Source organism: Equus asinus, chromosome 22 (assembly GCF_041296235.1).
Source record: "Equus asinus isolate D_3611 breed Donkey chromosome 22, EquAss-T2T_v2, whole genome shotgun sequence".
NCBI classification, from domain to species: Eukaryota; Metazoa; Chordata; class Mammalia; order Perissodactyla; family Equidae; genus Equus; species Equus asinus.
The window spans coordinates 38476972-38497515 of record NC_091811.1 but is presented as its reverse complement, the minus strand read 5'-3'; the positions used below and the strand labels follow the sequence as shown (position 1 = coordinate 38497515).

Sequence of the window (20544 nt, the reverse complement as noted above, 5' to 3'; positions counted from 1 at the left end):
TACCATAGCTGGACTCCTCAGTGGACCTCCTGTTTGACCACACACTTCAGGACTTATTACAGGAAGTGGCTCAGTAATAGCCAATTTTCAAGTGAATGAATTGTGGAAAAATACTGAGAGATGTATAAAGGTACATTTCCACAACAGACAAGGCTGCTAAAATTGCATTCCCAGCATGTACTACAGTGAAAATATGACGAGATTTTCTCATTTGCACTTGAAAAATTCTAACCACTGCTTATTCTATCTTCCTGACTCAGAATCTTTATCTTCACTTGAGTCTATTCATCCTACTCAGCTTCCCTATGAATGTCTTTCCTACTGCCTAAATCATTGATAGAGAGAAGTCCCCAAAAGAGAAGAGAGAAATGCAAATGCGGTCCAGAGCCAAGTTCATCAATTAATCTTTGACAGGAGAGATGTAGACTAATTTGGTGTAAATACAGAAAATGCATGCAGGTGTCTTCCCTATGGGGATAGATGGACAGAGTTCCTATCTCAAGGTTTCAATTTTCTTTTTTTTCCTAAAGATTGGCACCTGAGCTAACTGTTACCCATCGTTTTATTTTCCTTCTACTTCTCCCCAAAGGTCCCCAGTACATAGTTGTATATTCTAGTTGTGAGTGCCTCTGGCTGTGCTATGTGGGATGCCACTGCAGCATGGCTTGATGGGCAGTGCCATGTCTGCACCCAGGATCCAAACCTGGTGAAACCCTGGGCTGCCGAAGTGGAGTGCACGAACTTAACTACTTGGCCATGGGGCCGGCCCCATTTTCTTTTGAAACAAGAATGAAAGTCACATACTGAAAATGACACTGGAAATTGTGAGTTAGAGGACTTGAGGAAGATGGTGAACGAGGGAAGGAGCTGTTGTGAGAATTTCAAGAAGGAGATGACCAGGCAGGCAGAAGCATTGCTGAGCAAGATTGAAGGTCTAGCCAAAATTGGAGACAATTAGTGGCAGCAATCTGCACATGCATGCAATTTTCCACAACTATGCTTGGTGATGCACGAATAGATGCAGAGATGCTAGACATTAGAATTTTTCCAGGATTTGGATTCTGGAGGTAAAATATGGAAGACAGCAAGAGACTCGAGTGTATGGTTTAAGAAAATGGTTTAGGAGAATGATTAAAAATTATGTAGTGTAGGCCAATTAGGGATAGAAAGGAAATCTGGGGGAGAGGCACTGATAGATTGGGAGGAAATGGAAGTGGGTCAAGGGACTGAAACACTCTATGACGTCAAAGAATTAGTGATGATAACACTGAAGGCTCAAACTTTTCAATAACATATTCTTTCAGAGAGTGAGATATTGGAATCTAGGATTCCAGAGTTGAAGCAGTTCTGAGTGACAAGGTCCATGACGTGGTCATAGGAACAGTTGTCAATGAGGAGTTGATCTGAAGACCATTGGAAGTGAACAGGCTAAGGAAAATCAGTGGGGATGGGTGTATTTGTTAGGTCATTGACATTGATGTAGCAGAATTTGGAATGAAGAGGAAGATGGTGACTCAGATGCCAAAACTGTGAAAGAGCAAGGAGGAATAACCAAGATGCTGATGGATGGCAGTGATACTGGGTAGAACAATCATCAGATGGCATGGCCTACAAAAAAGATGGCTGGAGGTATAATGTGTAGGTCATAAGAGAATGCTAAACACTCTCCTGACCATGGGAAAGAAACAACAAACTATTTGAGATAACTCCGAAATGGATACTCAAAGCAAGAAGGTAAAAGATGTAGAGGGCTTCCACAAACATGCTGGCAAGATTAGGAGGGAGGGGGGCAGTAGGAAGGAAAAACCACGAGAAGGGAAGAAAGCACAAAGGAATGTGGAGATGAGAGTGTGTGGGAGAACAGATGACTGGAGAGGCTTGCAATTTGGATATTAACCAAGGGTGGAAAGGAAGAGAGCAGCTTGAAGCTGGTTTAGGGTCAGTGCAGATCCCTGGAGTGCTGGAAACTGGATCACATGCGCAGGCTGAGACCCTTGCTCGAGTTTTCAAGGAGAAAGTTGGTGAGACAATGTCTTTGAAGAAATCTTAGCCTAGACTTGCAAACAATTAGTTCAATTCTGGAACCTTCGCTTTGTACTGAAAACAGTGTTTGTCTCTTCCCAGGGATAAATGGCAAAATCGGAATTCTTGGATTCAGATTCCCAACCTTCTTGAGATATGCTCTTCTTCAGTATCAAGGCTGGAAATCATGTATTGTACCCATCTCTTCTCTGAACTTTAAAAATCGATGCTCCCATAGTTTCGTTTTGTGCATCCAGTGTCCCCGTGGCTCTCATGAACTGTGTCCTGTTGCTACACATGTACAATCTCTATTTGACTGAGAGATCCTTGATGGGGATGGTGGTTTCTTTTTTGTCTCTGTATCCCCAGCAATTTGATCTGTGCAGGGCACATAGGCACACAATGTGTATTTGTTGGTGAATGAAGCATACAAATAAATCTCCTTGTACCTCCACCCATCCTTTTCAATAGAGGGAAATGCTGCCTCTCTGTATCTAGGGCTCATCCCTCTACTTGCGTTTGGATTCCATCTCCTCCAATCTTCTTTAAGAGCTATGAGATAATGATCACTTCCTTCTCTTGCATATTAATCTGCTCCACCCAAAACTATCCTTCCTTTCAGATTTAGAATATCTCATAAGTTACTCTTTCCTGCTTAGACTTCACCCGCAAGCTTGAGACCATGGTGCACAATTGCCTACTTGACATTTCCACTTGGATATCACAAGGGCACCTTCATCTTAGGACCTTTCCTCTAACGACTGGTTCTTATTCCAGTTTTTCCTGTATTCTTGGACAAAATTCCTGTCCATCCTGTTGTACAAGCCTGAAAGCCAAGAGTCACCTTTGACCCCTCCTTCTCTCTCACCTCTGTATCTACCCAATATGGAGTCTTGATAGCTGTCCCCTGAATTTGCCTAATTGCCTGCCTTTCCACATCTACCACCACCACATGACACAAGCCACCACAACATCTTGCCTGGGCTGTTGTGTTTACTAACAAGTTTTCCTGCATCCACTTTTGCCCACACCAATTCCCAGTTCCAATCTCTTTGCCACATTGCAGCCAGTTCCAGTTTGGAAATAAAAATCTCATACCCTTAGATATCCCTAAACACCTCATGCCTTCCCATTGCTTTTAGGGTAAAGGCTGAAATCTCCAAGGTGACCTTCAAGGCCTGACATGGTTTGGCCTCAGGCTGCCTCTCCAGCCATTGGACGACATGGTCTCCTGTTCTCACTTTGCTCAGACACATTGCCTTCTTTCAGTTAATCAAACATTTCAAGCTCCACCCACCACAGGACTTGGCACATGCCTAAGAGGCATCCCTAATTTAACATGCCTCAAAACAAGCTCCTGAACCAGCTCTCCCAACCTGCTCCTCTCATAATCTTCCCCATCTCAGTCAATAAAAACTTTATTCTTTGTGTTGCTCCCTGCAAAAATGTTGAGGCTGACTTTGAGACTCTTTTTCTCACACTCTATATCCAATCCTCAGCAAATCCCATCAGCTACATGCAATGTATATTCAGGATCTGACCATTTCTCACCGCCTTTGCTTGTGCCAAACTGGTCCAAATCATTATCATAATGGCCTCCTTGCTGCCCTCACCCTTGCTCCACTAAGTCTATCAAGGGATCCTTCTCAAAGGCTGTCAGGTCTGTCATTTCGAGGCTTAAACTCTCCAATGGCTGTCTTTCTCACTCACATAAAAGGAGCTGAATGATTTGGCCACATTACCTCTCTGCTGGCATCTACTCCAATGTCCCCTGCCATCCCCACACAGAGTCCCCTCTGTTCTAGAACATGCCCAGCGATGTTCTACTCCAGGCCTCAGCTCTCACCCTTCTGCCTTCCCAGAGAGGCCTCCCCTACCCATAGCTGAGTGACTTCCTGCCTCCCCTTCAGGTCTCAGCTCAAAGGTAGCTTCTTAGGGAGACCTTCCCCAGCTGTCCCCTATAAAACATCCACCTCACCTCCACACCCTGGATTCACTATTCAGCTTACCCTTTATTTTTCATCACAGCACTTATAACCACCTGACATCATGTATATTTATTTTGTCATTTGTTTATGGGCTATTTCCTTCCCCTACTAAAATGTAAGCCCCACGCGGGCAGGGAATTTGCGCTGTTCACTGCCCTATCATCAGCACCAAGAACAGTACCTGACACGTAGAATGACTGCATGATGAATGTTATTCCCTTTACTGGAATGTTCTCCAGCCCAGCTTTGCCTTATCAACTCCCAGTCATCCTTCAGATGTCAATTTAACTGTCACTTCTACTGGGAAGGCTTCCCTGACCTTCCATATTTGGTCTAATCTGTAATGTAAGCTCTTTCCATGTATCTTTCTCTGCTGGCATTTATCATGGTTGTAATTTTACACTTGTCTGCAGGATGTATTGATTCAAACTGCACGAGAGCAGGAACACTATCTGCTTTTGCTCGACACTGTATCCTCAGGATTTAGGGCAGAGTCCAGCACTTGGTAGGCACTAAATAAAGACTTCTTGTGTCAAAATTGACTTTAGTGGAGCCATTTTAAAATGGAGTTGGAGCTGCCTTTCCAGAGAAACTGCTTTGCTGTCTTGAACCTTTGAACTGGGCCAAAATGGCGATTATTTTGCAAGCAATTGTTTGAGAAGTCAGCTGGAGAATGGACATTCTGATCACGAAGATGGAGGATTACGGACTTTCTGAAGATAGAATCAATGGTCAATCAATGTTTAGCCAAGACTAACTCTTTGCCTCCACCTCCAACTAAAATGCTTTGTAATATGACCTCCCTTCTTTGCTTTAAAAGCCCCTACTTTTACTCCTTAGTGGGACCCTATTTGGGTTTCTACCTGAATCTGCGCTCCCTGAATTGCCATTCTTTGATCCCAAACACTTTGCCTCTTAAACTGGGTTCTGTTTTTGCAGGTTGACACTTGAATGAATCAAGGAACAAATGGATATGGTCTTTTTATTTTTTATTTATTTATTTATTTATTTTTATTAATGTTATGATAGATTACAACCTTGTGAGATTTCAGTTGTACATTTTTGTTAGTCATGTTGTGGGTACACCACTTCCCCCTCCGTACCCTCCCCCCACCCTCCTTTTCCCTGGTAACCACCGATCAGATCTCCTTCTCAATATACTAATTTCCACCTATGAGTGGAGTCATATAGAGTTCGTCTTTCTCTGACTGACTTATTTCGCTTAACATAATGCCCTCGAGGTCCATCCACGTTGTTGTGAATGGGCCAATTTCGTCTTTTTTTTGGCTGAGTAGTATTCCATTGTGTATATATACCACATCTTCTTTATCCAATCATCATTTTCTGGGCATGTAGGCTGGTTCCACGTCTTGGCTATTGTAAATAATGCTGCGATGAACATAGGGGTGCAATGGACTCTTGAGATCTCTGATATCAGGTTCTTAGGATAGATACCCAGTAATGGGATGGCTGGGTCATAGGGTATTTCTATTTTTAACTTTTTGAGAAATCTCCATACTGTTTTCCATAGTGGCTGTACCAGTTTGCATTCCCACCAACAGTGTATGAGGGTTCCTCTTTCTCCACAACCTCTCCAACATTTGTCGTTCTTGGTTTTGGATGTTTTTGCCAATCTAACGGGTGTAAGGTGATATCTTAGTGTAGTTTTGATTTGCATTTCCCTGATGATTAGCGATGATGAACATCTTTTCATGTGTCTATTGGCCATATTCATATCTTCTTTTGAGAAATGTCTGTTCATGTCCTCTGCCCATTTTTTGATCGGGTTGTTTGTTTTTTTGTTGTTAAGCAGTGTGAGTTCTTTGTATATTATGGAGATTAACCCTTTGTCGGATAAGTGGCTTGTAAATATTTTTTCCCAATTAGTGAGCTGTTTTTTTGTTTCAATTCTGTTTTCCCTTGCCTTGAAGAAGCTCTTTAGTCTGATGAAGTCCCATTTGTTTATTCTTTCTATTGTTTCCCTCAACTGAGGAGTTACAGTGTCCGAAAAGATTCTTTTGAAACTGATGTCAAAGAGTGTACTGCCTATATTCTCTTCCAAAAGACTTATTGTCTCAGGCCTAATCTTTAGGTCTTTGATCCATTTTGAGTTTATTTTGGTGTGTGGTGAAAAAGAATGGTCAATTTTCAATCTTTTGCATGTGGCTGTCCAGTTTTCCCAGCACCATTTGTTGAAGAGACTTTCTTTTCTCCATTGTAGGCCCTCTGCTCCTTTGTCGAAGATTAGCTGTCCATAGATGTGTGGTTTTATCTCTGGGCTTTCAAATCTGTTCCATTGATCTGTGGACCTGTTTTTGTACCAGTACCATGCTGTTTTGATCACTGTAGCTTTGTAGTATGTTTTGAAATCGGGGATTGTGATTCCGCCGGCTTTGTTTTTCTTGCTCAGGATTGCTTTAGCAATTCGCGGTCTTTTGTTCCCCCATATGAATTTTAGGATTGTTTGTTCAATTTCTGTGAAGAATGTTCTTGGGATTCTGATTGGGATAGCATTGAATCTGTATATTGCTTTAGGTAGTATGGACATTTTAACTATGTTTATTCTTCCAATCCATGTGCAAGGAATGTTTTTCCATCTCTTTATGTCATCGCCTATTTCTTTCAAGAAAGTCTTGTAGTTTTCATTGTATAGATCCTTCACTTCCTTGGTTAAGTTTATCCCAGGATATGGTCTTTTTAAAAAGTTGCTGACACCTTTTCTTCACCAACCAATTTCAAATTGCTTTATTTTTCATTGATTTTCTTTAAACTGAGAGATGGAACTGTCAGCAGATACATCATGAATTTAAGGTGGGATTGCTACAATCTGACACCCACCTGGACCCCTCGTGGAGCCTGTTTAAAAATCAGATTCCCAAGCCTCACTCCTGAGTTTTTCATACAGATCTATTAAAATATTGAAGACACCTTTCAGGAACCTCACACCTTATTTTATTTTGTTTCTCCATCAGAAGAATTAAAAACAGACTACAGCTCCAAAATACATCAATTTCATGCAACAGTAAACCACAAACAGAAGCTCAGCCTGTCTTACTCAGTGGGGAAGACAGGCTTTAAGGATATATTCTATCATGGGTGGCAAGGCTTGAAAAACAACCATTGTTGACCCAACTGAAAAGAATGTCAAAACTGAGTAGCTACAGAAAGAACATTGCTGAGTTTCTGCAAATGACGAAGAAAAAAAAAAACCTTAATAGTCTCTGTGTTTTTCTTCTGCCCAAGATAAAGCCATCCTTTTATGAATTTCACCCTAAAATGCTGCAGATGCCAGTCAGGGGTATCCACACTTCGGGGAAGGTTATGATTTTCTGCCAGAATATGATAGGAAAAAAACTGGAATGAATCACTACAAAATAAAAAATCAATTTATAGCATGTTTCTCAAATGAAGTTTTTGATAGTGCAATACTTAAAAATAGTAATTTATTTAAAATTTAAACCTTTAAAGTAAGTATACTCTTACGGGAGGGGGTGCTATTTTTGAGAAGAAAAAAACACAGACATCACTCCAACATTTTAAAATTAAACATCCTGACTATTTTTTGTTTCATTTGGAAACAAAACCTCCAATATCAAACATAGGACTATTAGAATATTTTGCTGGGGAGAAGGTAAATTGTTAGCAAAGGTAAGAAGGTTTGAAAAAACTCACTCTTTAAAAGAAAATAAAATGGAAACCAATTTTATTGACCTTAGCAAAGTATAGCAGTGCCATATACACAGTTTGTGGCTGTTATTCCGTCCTAGTTAAGTCTAGAACAAGGCAGATGTTAGTTGCTCTGAGAAACTAAACGCAACATAAAAATTCTTAGGAAAAAGAAATTTTTCCTGCAGTCAAGAGAATGCTGCCTTTTCAGATGTTTCCTTGGTTGACACTAAAATTTCTTATTTCATACTGTTCTTGAAAAATTGATTGCTTAATAAAGCAATCTGCCTGGATGAAACTGCCTGGAGACAATCAGTTGTAATATTAGTGTGAAAAGGCAAAATGGCAAAAAAGGACGATTTGCAGAAAGTCTTGAGGCAAATGCTATGAATGCAGAGTATCTGTTCAATAGAGAAGCAAAGTATGAAAGAAAGAGGACCTACTTCTTAGCCATAATTTAAAATTGCCCATTCATTGTTCATTAACTCTGAGAAAGATGAAAGGGAGAATTTTAATTGTCAGAAGCTAAATAGATAATAAGAAACCACCATAGTAGGGATAATGGGTAAACCATTATCCATTTATATTGACAATGCTTTGTTTCAGAGACCTTCATTATAACATTTCTATTTTCCTTTTTTTTTTGAGGAAGATTAGCCCAGAGCTAACTGCTGCCAATCCTCCTCTTTTTGTGCTGAGGAAGACTGGCCCTGAGCTAACATCCGTGCCCATCTTCCTCTACTTTATATGTGGGTCACCTGTCACAGCATGGCTCACCAAGCAGTGCCATGTCCGCAACCGGGATCCAAACCGGCAACCCTGGGCCACCAAAATGGAACATGCGAGCTTAACCGCTGTGCCACCAGGCCAGCCCCTCTCTTTTTTTTAGTATAAACTTTTTCCTCAAATTTTTCTAGTAATTTCTTTTTAATATTGTCAATCAAAATGCCTTGCGCAAAATATTTTCCTAGCTCTTAGCAACCAAGGAGCCAAATCTGTTGACAAATCCAGAAATCAGCAATATAACAATCACAGCACGTAGGCTGCCCTGAAGAAATGGAGGCACTCCACACTCTAAGAGACCCCTCATTCTTCACCAAGATAGAAAAAATAATCTCCTTATAAAGGGAGAAAGTGAAATTTACTTTGAGTTATTTTCTAATTTGTTTATGTATTTATTTTTATTATGAGATTTTTTCAGGAAGATTGGCCCTGAGCTAACATCTGTGCCCATCTTCCTCTATTCTATATGTGGGACACCTGCCAAAGCAGGGCTTGATAAGCCGTGTGTAGGTCCACGCCTGGGATCTGAACCAATGAACCTGGGGCTGCCGAAGCGGAGTGCACGAAACTAACCGCTATGCCACCAGGCCGGCCCCTCTAATTTATTTTTAAAAGAGCTAAGTAAAATAAATTTTCAAAAAATATTAATTATGTTTTATGTTCTTTTAAGTATACCACCTCATCATGCTTTTGTATGGTGCTCCGTCAGGGTACCTCTACTATCTTCTCAAATGGCACCATTTTGCTCCTAAAGAATTTAGTAGTGTTCTACATCATTATTCAAAATATCTGTTTAGAGGAATTTAGAGGCTCCACACACTGGTTCCAACTCAGGATGCGACTAGGACTAAAATGATTTCAAGGTGGAATGAAAAAAGTGTGAAAATTAGATATATCTCCAGAATCCCTGATAAGATGGGCAGAAACTATATGCCTCTTCGACAATACTAAATCAAAATGGGTTTGGATGGACTCAAATTTCATTTTGGAAGAAACTCACCATCGTATGAATAGGTTTGTGTTTCCAAAATAATCTGGAAAAGAGACTTACAGTTCAAACCTTTTTTCCAGAGCAAAATTTGCATACGAACTTTTGCTAATCAATTCCTTGCAGTTACTTTAGTAACAAAGACCAAAGTCCCAGTACTTTGTGAACCTTCACTAGTAGAAGGGCAAAGAGCAACTGTTCAAATCTGAAGACAATTATCGGATTCTATGCTATTAAATTAATAAATGAAGCAAGTACAGAGGCTTGGCTACAGATTTTGGGAAGGTGATTTCTAATTCTTTTTTCTCCCACTTCCTTTACTCTGAGTCAACTTAACTCTTTGAGGAAACTACATAATAAAACCAGAATGATATCTAACTTCTGTTAAAATAATTAAACAAGGAGGCTATTAGATTGAGGTGGCTTTAATGCCTTAGTAGGCTATATAAGCAAACCAAAAGCTAAGCCTGAAATACCTCAAAGTTAAGAAATCAAAACTTAAGGAAAACCAATCACAAACAGCCAACTCGGCTTTCCCAAAGAATGCATCTGCTTACGCTATGGCCACTCAAATAATTTCCTTGCTTTGTTTCCATGTCTTCTCTATAAAAGTCTTTCCTCTAGCTCCTGTCTGTGGAGGGCTTCTAACCACTTCCGGTGGGAACTGCCTGATTTGAATGGATTTTTGCTCAGATAAACTCCTAAAATTTTTAGTGTGCCTAAGTTTATCTTTTAACAATTCTCAGTGCAAATATCATCCAACAGAAGAAATAAAAAGGATCACTAACATTTATTTAGCACTTACCATGTTGAAGACAATCTGTCAAATGCCATGCAATTATTTTCTCATATAATCCTTCCAATAACTCCATGAGGTGACCAATGAGGACTCTCAGCCCAGGGAGCTTAAATAACTTGTGCAAATCCAGTATCAGAAGAAGGAAGAACAGGAATGTGAACCTAGGAACTCTGTCTCGAGAGCCTGCCTGTTTCCTTCTGTATGAAACTAGCAAGACACTCTTGGTTAAGTATTCTCTAGGATAAAGAGCATGCACCTCACCTCCACATGTTATTCGGTTTGGAAAGCAGGGAAGCTGCAATCACCTTAGGAGATGAAACAAGCTGAGACCTTGAGAAGTCTGAAAGTGTACTAATGCAAACTCTGTTGAGTAAAGCCCTGGCAGCCCACTCTCTCTCTGGGGAGTATACGATTGGCTTCATTAACTTTGTTTTTCTTGAGGATGATTAGCCCTGAGCTAACATCTGCTGCCAATCCTCCTCTTTTTGCTGAGGAAGCCTGGCCCTGAGCTAACATCCGTGCCCATCTTCCTCTACTTTATATGTGTGACGCCTACCACAGCATGGCTTGTCAAGCGGTGCCATGTCCGCACCCGGGATCTAAACTGGCGAACCCGGGCCACCAAAGCTGAATGTGTGAACTTAACCGCAGCACCACCGGGCCGGCCCCTTGGCTTCCTTAACTTTTGCTACTCATCTTGCAATTTCCACATCAGCATTTGTCCTATGGTCTTATTGCATAGCCAGAAAGGCCAGAGACCTATATGAGTTCTGATTCTTCCTTGAGAGACACCCCACTGAAACTATTATTGTAGTGCATTCCAAAAGCCCCTTCATCCAGTTTTCCCACTGGAAAAAAATCATGCTAATTGTTTGGGCTTTTTTTAAGATTGGCCCTGAGCTAACATCTGTTGCCAATCTGCCTGTTTTTGTCGCTCCCCTAAGCCCCAGTACATAGTTGTATACGCTAGCTGTAAGTCCTTCTATGTGGGATGCTGCCACAGCACAGCTTGATGCGCAGCGTGTAGGTCTGCGCCCAGGATCCAAGCTGGCCAACCCTGGGCCACCGAGGCAGAAATCGCAAACTTAAACACTATGCCACCGGGCCGGCTCCCCATGCTACTTGTTTAGAGCATAATGTCACTGGAGCTGTCCTATAACTATAAACGTTGATCAACAATAATAACAATAGCAACAATAGTTAAGACTTTTTGTCCCAAGCCTCCTGCTGAGGGCTTCACATGTATTACCCCATTTAATCCTACAACAATCCTAGGAGGCAGGCATGATTATTACACACAAGAAAACTGAGGCTCAAAGAGGTTAAAGAACTTGCCCGAAAGTTTATCTACAAAGTTAACTAATTACCTGTTAATTGCCATTATTATTCTATCCCTTTGCATCAAAAAAGAACATGAGGCAATTAAGGACTCACTTGGTGACCCTTCCGTCTATCCGGTCATATGTCTTTCATACGATTGAACTAATTCTACCTTGCAATTTAAATGTACTATTAATATCTTTTAAGGACACTGCTTAAGTCTAAAAAATCACTCCTTTGATGTGTATATGGTTTGGAGAGGCCAAGTGGTGGAAAAAAGGGGATGAAATCTTTATGGAGTGAAGGCACTACATCAATTCCCCCATACTCAACAGACTAGAGCAATCAGCTTCTGAGCACTTTGGAATTGATGATTTAATGAAAACACACACACACACACAAATTTATTGTCAGGCACGAGCTGCAACGAATAACCTCTGCTCTGAGTATGAAAATTAAATTTTGTTTTTTAATTGATTTTTCCAGGCAAGTTCAATAAAATGATCAAATGCAATTGAAATATCATATTCTTCCCTGGAGCTCTCAAGTTCCCTTCTACTGCAATCTATGTTTGAATCCTGTATGAAAACCCTTAGATGATAAATTGGCACCAGATGTGCCAAGGCGACCCTTGGTATTGCACATACTCAGGGTAGAACGGAATTTCAGAGACTAGCAACAACCCTCTCCACCCTACCTTCCGAACCCATTTCCTGCCTCCACAAAAAGTTCAGTATTTTATGTCATGCAGTCACAGTGAAAAGCAATTCTTTTTCCTTCAAACATTTAAATAACTTGCAACAATTATTTGCCTTGTATTTCACAGCACAAAGTGAACCAAGCACTCATTTTTTTTTTTTTTGAGGAAGATTACCCCTGAGCTAACTGCCGCCAATCCTCCTCTTTTTGCTGAGGAAGACTGGCCCTAAGCTAACATCTGTGCCCATCTTCCTCTACTTTATATGTGGGACGTCTACCACAGCATGGCGTGCCAAGCAGTGCCATGTCCACACCCAGGATCTGAACCGGCCAACCCCAGGCCACTGAAGAGGAATGTGCAAACTTAACTGCTGCACCACTGGGCTGGCCCAGCACTCATTTTTAACCAGTGTACAACACTACAGATTTATCGATTCTACCTCACAGGAAATTAGTCATTGATTTCTTAGGATAAATGAGTTCTGATGAGCTGTGGTGGAGAGCAAAGAAAAGTGAAAATGAGATAAAAAGACCAGTCTCTCACCCCAAGACTTGCTTAGCTTGTCACTCCTAGTAGCGTTAGCAACATCTGGGACTTCATTCATTGCTTGTTTTTGTCTTACCTTTTCGTCTTATTTCTATGGCTTCAGGTTTCTCTAGGGCTGGAAGGTATGAATAAGAACTCAGCAGGAAACAAAGTAGAAGAGTTTGAATTAGGTCTAAAGAGCAATGGAACAGGACCCCACAGAATCCCACAACCAGCAGCCTTTCATGAGAGGAGCTCCAGAACCTCGGGAAGAAAGGTTTATCTCACTGTTATATCCAGCCTGAGATCCGGCTCACCCCAAGCTGACAATAGAAGGCTGCGTGGGTTGGGCTTCCATGGACAACTGCAATCACCTGTGGATTGTGACATATGGGCAATGCCTTCTGGTCCTAAAATATTGCTATTGCAGCCCTTGGCATGCCAGAGTTTGAGAAACATCACTTGGTTATCTTGTTGGTGATCAGAAACTGAATTTCATCTTATAATCCATTCAATATTTCATTTATCCAACAACCAAAATTATTGAAGGCCTGCTATGTATTAAGCGCTGCACTATGTGGTGGAAATAAAGGGTTCTGAATGTGAAGAACGCACCAAATACAGTCTTCCACAAATATATCCTTCCACTTCGTCTTTCCCCATCTCCCAGTTCCATGTGTTTGCTTGAGGAAAGGAAAGGACAGAGATTTTATACAAGCAGGAATGCACAGTGGTTAAAAGCACCATCTCGAAAGTCACCTTGCTTTGGTTCCAATCACATCGCTGACATATTTTAATAAGTAACTTTGGATAAGCTTTGTAACTGCTATGTGGTTCCGCTTTTCTGGCTGTAATCGTGGGCTGAGGATAATAACAGTACTCCCCTGAGAAGACTGTAGTGAGGATTTAAGAGGCTAATTTAAATGAGTGAAACAGGACAGTGCCTGGCAAATAGTCTGCGTAATATAAATAATACAAATATTCTCATCATCCTCTGAAACTGATCAGGTTTCCCAGATTTCATTTGGAACAAGTTGTCAGTGTGCACACAGCTCTGCTAAAAGATTTTGTTCTGATGTCACTTATTTATAATAGCATTATCAATAATAATGGAGCTTACTTTCCAGAGCTTTAAAAGAACTGGTACAGTACCTCTATGACTCTAAATGGGGTCTTATTAGTGAGCAAATGCAAATTTAGACAGATTATGGTGACAAAGACTCCTTTCTTGACCAAACTTTAGTCAGGCTCCTATGAGCCCTCTCTTCTCTTCCAGGCCTCAACCTTGACCTGCTGAACCCAGTTTTAGCAAAAAAAAAAAAAAAAAATCCTACTAAGCCAGTTTATTGAGTATCCTCCTCAATCTTCATACCAATCAAGCTCTTCTTCCTCCATTCTTGATACATAATCAAGTTCCGCCCACCTTCCCTTAATACCTAAATAAGTTCCTCTTAGTAATTTGCCATCCTCTCCCTCATCCTGTCCACCAGGTATTAATCCCCACCTTTCCCTGTTTGTGTTCAGAGTACAGTTCAATCTCTGTTCCCTATTGCAACAGTCTTGACTCCTATGGCAATAGTCTGAGACTTTATTGCAATGCTCTTAATCCCTATTGCAATAGTCTTCAATAAACTCTTCCTTGCCATTTTTTTTTTTAAAGATTTTATTTTTTCCTTTTTCTCCCCAAAGCCCCCCAGTACATAGTTGTGTATTCTTCGTTGTGGGTTCTTCTAGTTGTGGCATGTGGGACGCTGCCTCAGCGTGGTCTGATGAGCAGTGCCATGTCCGCGCCCAGGATTCGAACCAACGAAACACTGGGCCGCCTGCAGCGGAGCGCGCGAACTTAACCACTCGGCCACGGGGCCAGCCCCTCTTCCTTGCCATTTTTGACAAATGTCAGGATACTTTCTCTTTATCAGTGGAAACAATAAAACATCACTATGCTTGAAATATGATTGAGTCTCTACATAGAGCAATGGGAAAAAGTTCAAATGGATTGGAAGAGTTAGTGATACTTGGAGGCAGATTTTCTGACAACAGTAGGTTGATGAAGGTGAAGGGAGGCAGATCGTAAAACAAGCATAGAAAACTTAAAGCACTTCCCTGGACATCATCTGTCATTGTTTTTCCAGTTTAAAATCAAAGTTACTACTTGGTTGACTCGAAAGCAAACTCATTCTCTAACATTGGTCGTAATAACAATACATCAGTTTTGGGAAGATAGCATCATGCTTGACTGCAGGATTAAACAGAGGAAAAAACCGGCCATGAAGTAGACCATTTACCAAGAAACAGAGTGTCTAAGAAAATTTGACGAATTGGAAAGATAAAAAGTAAATCAAATAGATGGGATATTTAAAGTGGTTAAATTTCAGCTCAGCTTGAATATATTTTGAAGAGCAGAAGAAATGAATAAGTAGATATAACATTTGCATTTTTCTAACTAAAAACAGTTGCTTAGTTTTCAAAATATATCAGTCAGTCTCCAGAAATCCTAATTAGGAGATGGGAAAGAGGTTGAATAGAGGAAATATTGACCAATGGAGGAAAAAATGTGCACTTACAATAGTCATCATAAATTATTTTTTGCTTTCTTAAACAGGGAAATTGCCATTTTCCTGAAGGAAGTACCTGTAAATAGTAAAGAGTCCTTGATTTTAAGTTCAAATGGTAGATTTCTCCATTAGATGAATAGAGAAATACAGCAATTCATTTATGAGGACAAACTCCATCTCCCTTCAGGATTAGTGCAAAGTAAAAATCTTTCCTATGTGCACAAACGAATTTACCCATAGGATTCCTAGTGCTTTCAACATGTGGGAAGAAACCAGTCTAAGCTTTCCACTTTACTCCCAGAAAGGGTTTTGACGCTGCTCTTGTTCTAACTGTGTGTCTGACATCCATTATCAAGGAAAATCTAATATAGAAAGGATACACATGGAGAAAGTGAGGCAAGCTTTCAAAGAAAAACTGCCAAAGTTAGAGTCCATTAAAAACTAACCTTGAGGGGCCAGCCGGGTGGCCGAGTGGTTAAGTTTGCATGCTCCGCTTTGGTGGCCCAGGGTTTCAACAGTTCAGATCCAGGGCACAGACATGGCACTGCTCATCAGGCCATGCTGGGGTGGTGTCCCACATGCCACAACTAGAAGGACCCACAACTAAAGATATGCAACCATGTACCAGGGGGCTTTGGGGAGAAAAAGGAAAAAATAAAATCTTAAAAGAAAACCCAAAAGAACAAAAAAAAACTAACCTTGATTGCTTCCAAGTCTTGGCTATTGTGAAGAGTGCCCATCAAGGGACGAATGGATAGAGAAGATGTGGTATATATACACAGTGGAATATTACTCAGCCGTAAGAAATGATGAAATCCGGCCATTTGTGACAACATGGATGACCTTGAGGGTATTATGCTGAGTGAAATAAGTCAGAGGGAGAAAGTCAAATGCCGTATGATCTCACCCATAAATAGAAGATAAAAACAACAAACAAACACATAGTAGCGGAGACTGGATTGGTAGTTACCATAGGAGAAGGGGGGATGGGGGAGGGCAAAAGGGGTGATTAGGCTCACATGCGAGGTGATGGACTATAATTAGTTTTTGGGTGGTGAACATGATGTAATCTACACAGAATTCAAAATATATTAAGATGTACATCTGAAAGCTACATAATGTTATAATCCAACGTTACTGCAATAAAAATAATTAACAAATAAACAAATAAATAACTAACCTTGAACGTCAAAGAAAAGCCCTGGGCTCTAGCCTCACTCTATTTCTAACTAGCACAGTAGCCTCACTGAGCTTAGCGTGCTCATTTGTAATGTGCAGGGTGGATGACCTCTAAGGACTTCTCTGGCTGTAAAACTCTCTTAATTTGTTATGAGTAATCAGTACCATAATTAAAGATTTGGTCCTACACATTTCAGACTTCCAGGTTTCTAAATCTGGCTTGCGTATTTCTCTTTCTAATTCAATTTTTCAATCCCCCAAAAGGAATCATAAGAAACAGTAAAGCTTTTAGGAAAAAAGGAACCAAATGATGCTATTACATCCCTCCCTGAGGTCTTTCTTTTGAAAATGAAAGAGCTGATATCTGCCCTACAGAGATAAGCATTTGCAGAAATAACCCAATTTCAGTTTTTAAGGATTAAAGTGGTCTAATTTTAATTGTTCATTCTCTTTTTCTTTCTCATCTACTCAGTTGCAAGATATATGTTATCAATTATTATCAAGATTTTCTCATATCCATGGTGTGAGTTAATTTGCATATTACGTGGTACCATTCTAGGTGCTGAGGTATGCAGTGAACTATATAAAGTCTCTGTTCTCATGGAGTATCCTTTCTATCAGAAAACAAAGGATATGTCAATCACATATTTTTAGTTAAAGTATATTTTCTATTCAGATCAAGTGAAGTCTTATTGATAGGTCCCCTAGGTTTCTGTTAGAGCCAGGGGCATCTTCCCAAGAAACAGAAGGATGGTTCTGGGGAGGACTGTATTGGCAGGTAAATTATATCTTTAACATTCTCCCTCCTTTCCTGGTGCCCACCTTGTTTTCATTATTATACCTCTAAGTTTTCCCCCAATATCACTAAGGATTTTTATTCTTTCTCCACTTTCTAAGACATGCGAAGGCTGGTCCCATGCCCTATAAGTTTCTATTTCCCCTAATAAAATTTTGTCCTTGTTCATCATTGCATTGCTTATAATAGAGGAAAAAAACTGAAAACAAGTTTTTGACAATAGGAGAGTAAAGAAATTAAGTTTAGCCATGAAATGAAATATTATGAGGTCATTAAAAAAATGGCTGGGCATAATTAATAATATGGAAAAATGTCAATATATTAAGTGAAAAAATATGTCTGATCTGTATTCTGGTTCATAAAATAAGAATATACTTGTGGAAATAATAGAATGGAATATTTGAAATAGGAATTACCTAAAATAACATATGGCCAGAAACACCATGTTAAATAGTTTGGAGCAGAGCATCCTACATTATTCCAAAATATATAACCATTTAAGCAATGTGCTGTATAATGGGCTAACCAATGGCTCTGTATGAGTCACTTTTCATTTCTGTGTCCTTTGAGTGAATTATAGAGAATGCCACATACCAACATAAAGTTTGAATTTCCCATGAGGAGATTAAAAAAAAAAAATCTTGCTAGCACCTTTCTTTCACTAGTAAAGTTTAGCAGCTTTTCTAACAAAGACAAAATGAAAACCCCTTGAATCAGTGTTTTCATCAATACATGGGCTGTAGTCTTAGCTGATTAATGTGGTTTCATTATATACCAGTAGAATGAAACCTTCTGGACCATCTATTTTTATACTTTGTTTTAGAATTTTTGATTGACATTTAAACAGAAAACTAAAGATTTATTTGTTTCATTTAAAAAGAAAAAACTAACACAAAATATTTCTTCATTAAAAAGACTATAATTAAATTAATTTGACAATAAGGTAAGTAAGACAGCCAAAGCATGTCAAGTAGAAAATTCAAGCTCTTCAAAATATTTCTTGTGAAAAACTACTTATTTAAGAAAGAGTCTGTGGGCCAGCCTGGTGGAGTAGTGGCTAAATTAGTGCTTTCTGCTTCAGTGGCTTAGAGTTCATGTGTTCAGATCGTTGATGTGCACCTACACACTGCTCCCCAAGCCACGCTGTGGCGGCATCCCACACACAATCTGTCTCAGATTAGCACAGATCTTAGATCAGGGCCAATCTTCCTCACCAAAAAAATAAAAGAATCTGAAACATCGATTTTTCTTGGTATATAGAGTATTCATGTCTCCATTAAGAAGCTGTTAAAGTTTGTTTTCCTCCAATTCATACAGTGCTTTATAAATATATTCCAACGGCCCTTTCATATCCCTGTGAGTCAAGGAGAAGAATTTTCTTCATTTAATTTGTATAAAATCTAGAAAAAGAAAGTGACTCAATTATTTCAGGAGATTGAAGAATTCACTAAGAAAATGAAAAGAGAATGCAGCTCACACTCTTTTCTCCTTTATATAAAGTTATAGTTTTGAGTGGTTATATACATATAGGCACGAAACTGATCTCATAAGTTGCTATATTATAACTATGACTACTAACAAAGGATTAAACATAGCCTTTTTTATTAGTGTCAAAATCCTGATGATATAGTCATCTATAAATACACATACATGCATGCATACATAATCTACTAAATTCACACACACACTACATATTATATTAGCACTATGTTACAGATGGAGAAAGCGGAGGTTTCAAATACTTGTCTGGAATATAGAGCAAGTCTTAGTTGAAAAACAGATATACACCGAGTCTTAAAATGGCTCTTTTCCTTCATGTTACTGGAGTGTGCAGAAAAACAACTTGTAAACACAAGGTAGGTCTTTGCTGTCCGAAAGACTATGTGATGAATGGCAGAATTCTTGACTGGCTGGAAGGTATTTATTCTCTGGCTGAATTTAACAAAACAAAGTACAATAATAAAGTTCTCTCTTTGGAATTTAAAAGAAAAGCAACTGTACAAGTTCACGGGTGAAAGCCTGGTTTAATATTAGTATATAGACTCATTCATTCATTCATTAAATGACTTGTCAGCTCCGATTATGTGCCAGGACACTTATGGTAGTTGACGGTCAAGCCAGAGCTTATCATCAGGCAGCTTACTAGTGGGAAAAATGATTAAGAAATTGTAGTTAACTTCACTGTAATATCACTGAAGACTTGATGTCCCCCAAAGTTATGCAATTTTAAGTTGCATTTATTGAAGGATAATATAAAGAATAATAGTGTATTTAATTCTATTCTAATCTGCACTATTGCGCCCGTTAACCAAGATTTGGATGTTCTACTCTAAAAGATATATGATAAACTGGAACACATTTAATGGAGCTGATCATAGAGGTTAAAAAACCTAAAGCTATGTCATATGAATAATAGTTGAAAAAACCCAAGGGCTAGTTTAGAGAACAAATAACTTAGGAAGGACATGATAGCTGTCAAGCATTGAAAGAGCTGACATGTAAAAAGGGAATTAAATTCGTTCTTTCTTGCTTTAAGAAACTGAACTATAATAAATGGGTGAGAGCTATAGATGGATAGTCAGTTTAATATAAGAAATCATATTTTATCATCAGAGCTGCTAAAGATAGAGTGGGTTGTCTCAGGAGTTACCAGATGTATCCAAGCAGAGGCTGAAAACCACTTTGCTGGTCCAGTGCTGAAGACAGACAATTATCCAATAGATGGCCGAGCTAGGTGACCTTATCATTCCTTCCAGACATGAAAGTCTATTACCTACGACGCAAGTTAGAGCAATATCAGGATAACACTGAATTTCTTTATCTTTTCAAAGTGCTTGAGTCTATCAAAAGATTTACTTGCTAGATTATCTCAATCAACACTGATGTTCAGAGAAAGATCTTAAGTTTACTTTATTCATATTGTAATATAATTTATATTGTCTTGTTGCACTCATTGCTCCATTACTCACTGTATTAGGTCCTAGGGCTGCTGTAACAAAGTACTACAATCTGGATGGCTTAGAACAACAGAAATTTATTGTCTCACAATCCTGGAGGCCAGAAGTACAAAATCAACATGTAGGCAAGGCCAACATGTCCCCTGAAGATGCTAGGGGAGCATCTGTTCCAGATCTCTCTCCTAGCTTCTATAGTCCCCCGGCCCGTGACAGCAAAGCTCCAATCTTCACATGGTGTTCTCCCTGCGCGTATGTCTCTGTGCCCA

The 20544-nt window shown here is 39.6% G+C and overlaps 1 protein-coding gene across 5 annotated transcripts in view; it reads right to left on the bottom strand.

Annotated features, from left to right (window-relative positions):
* The window catches only part of FAR2 (fatty acyl-CoA reductase 2), a 143515-nt gene that overhangs the window by 76756 nt on the left and 46215 nt on the right, over positions 1-20544 (bottom strand). The window contains exon 1 of one of the 5 annotated variants that reach the window (XM_070495090.1): positions 12889-13011. The exons of 3 other annotated variants lie outside the window; for them this stretch is intronic. The gene's annotated coding sequence lies outside the window, so the exon portion shown is untranslated. Of the gene's footprint in view, positions 1-10252; positions 10450-12888; positions 13012-20544 lie in introns of those variants that run through there. One more of the 5 variants, XM_070495089.1, reaches the window with a different exon arrangement.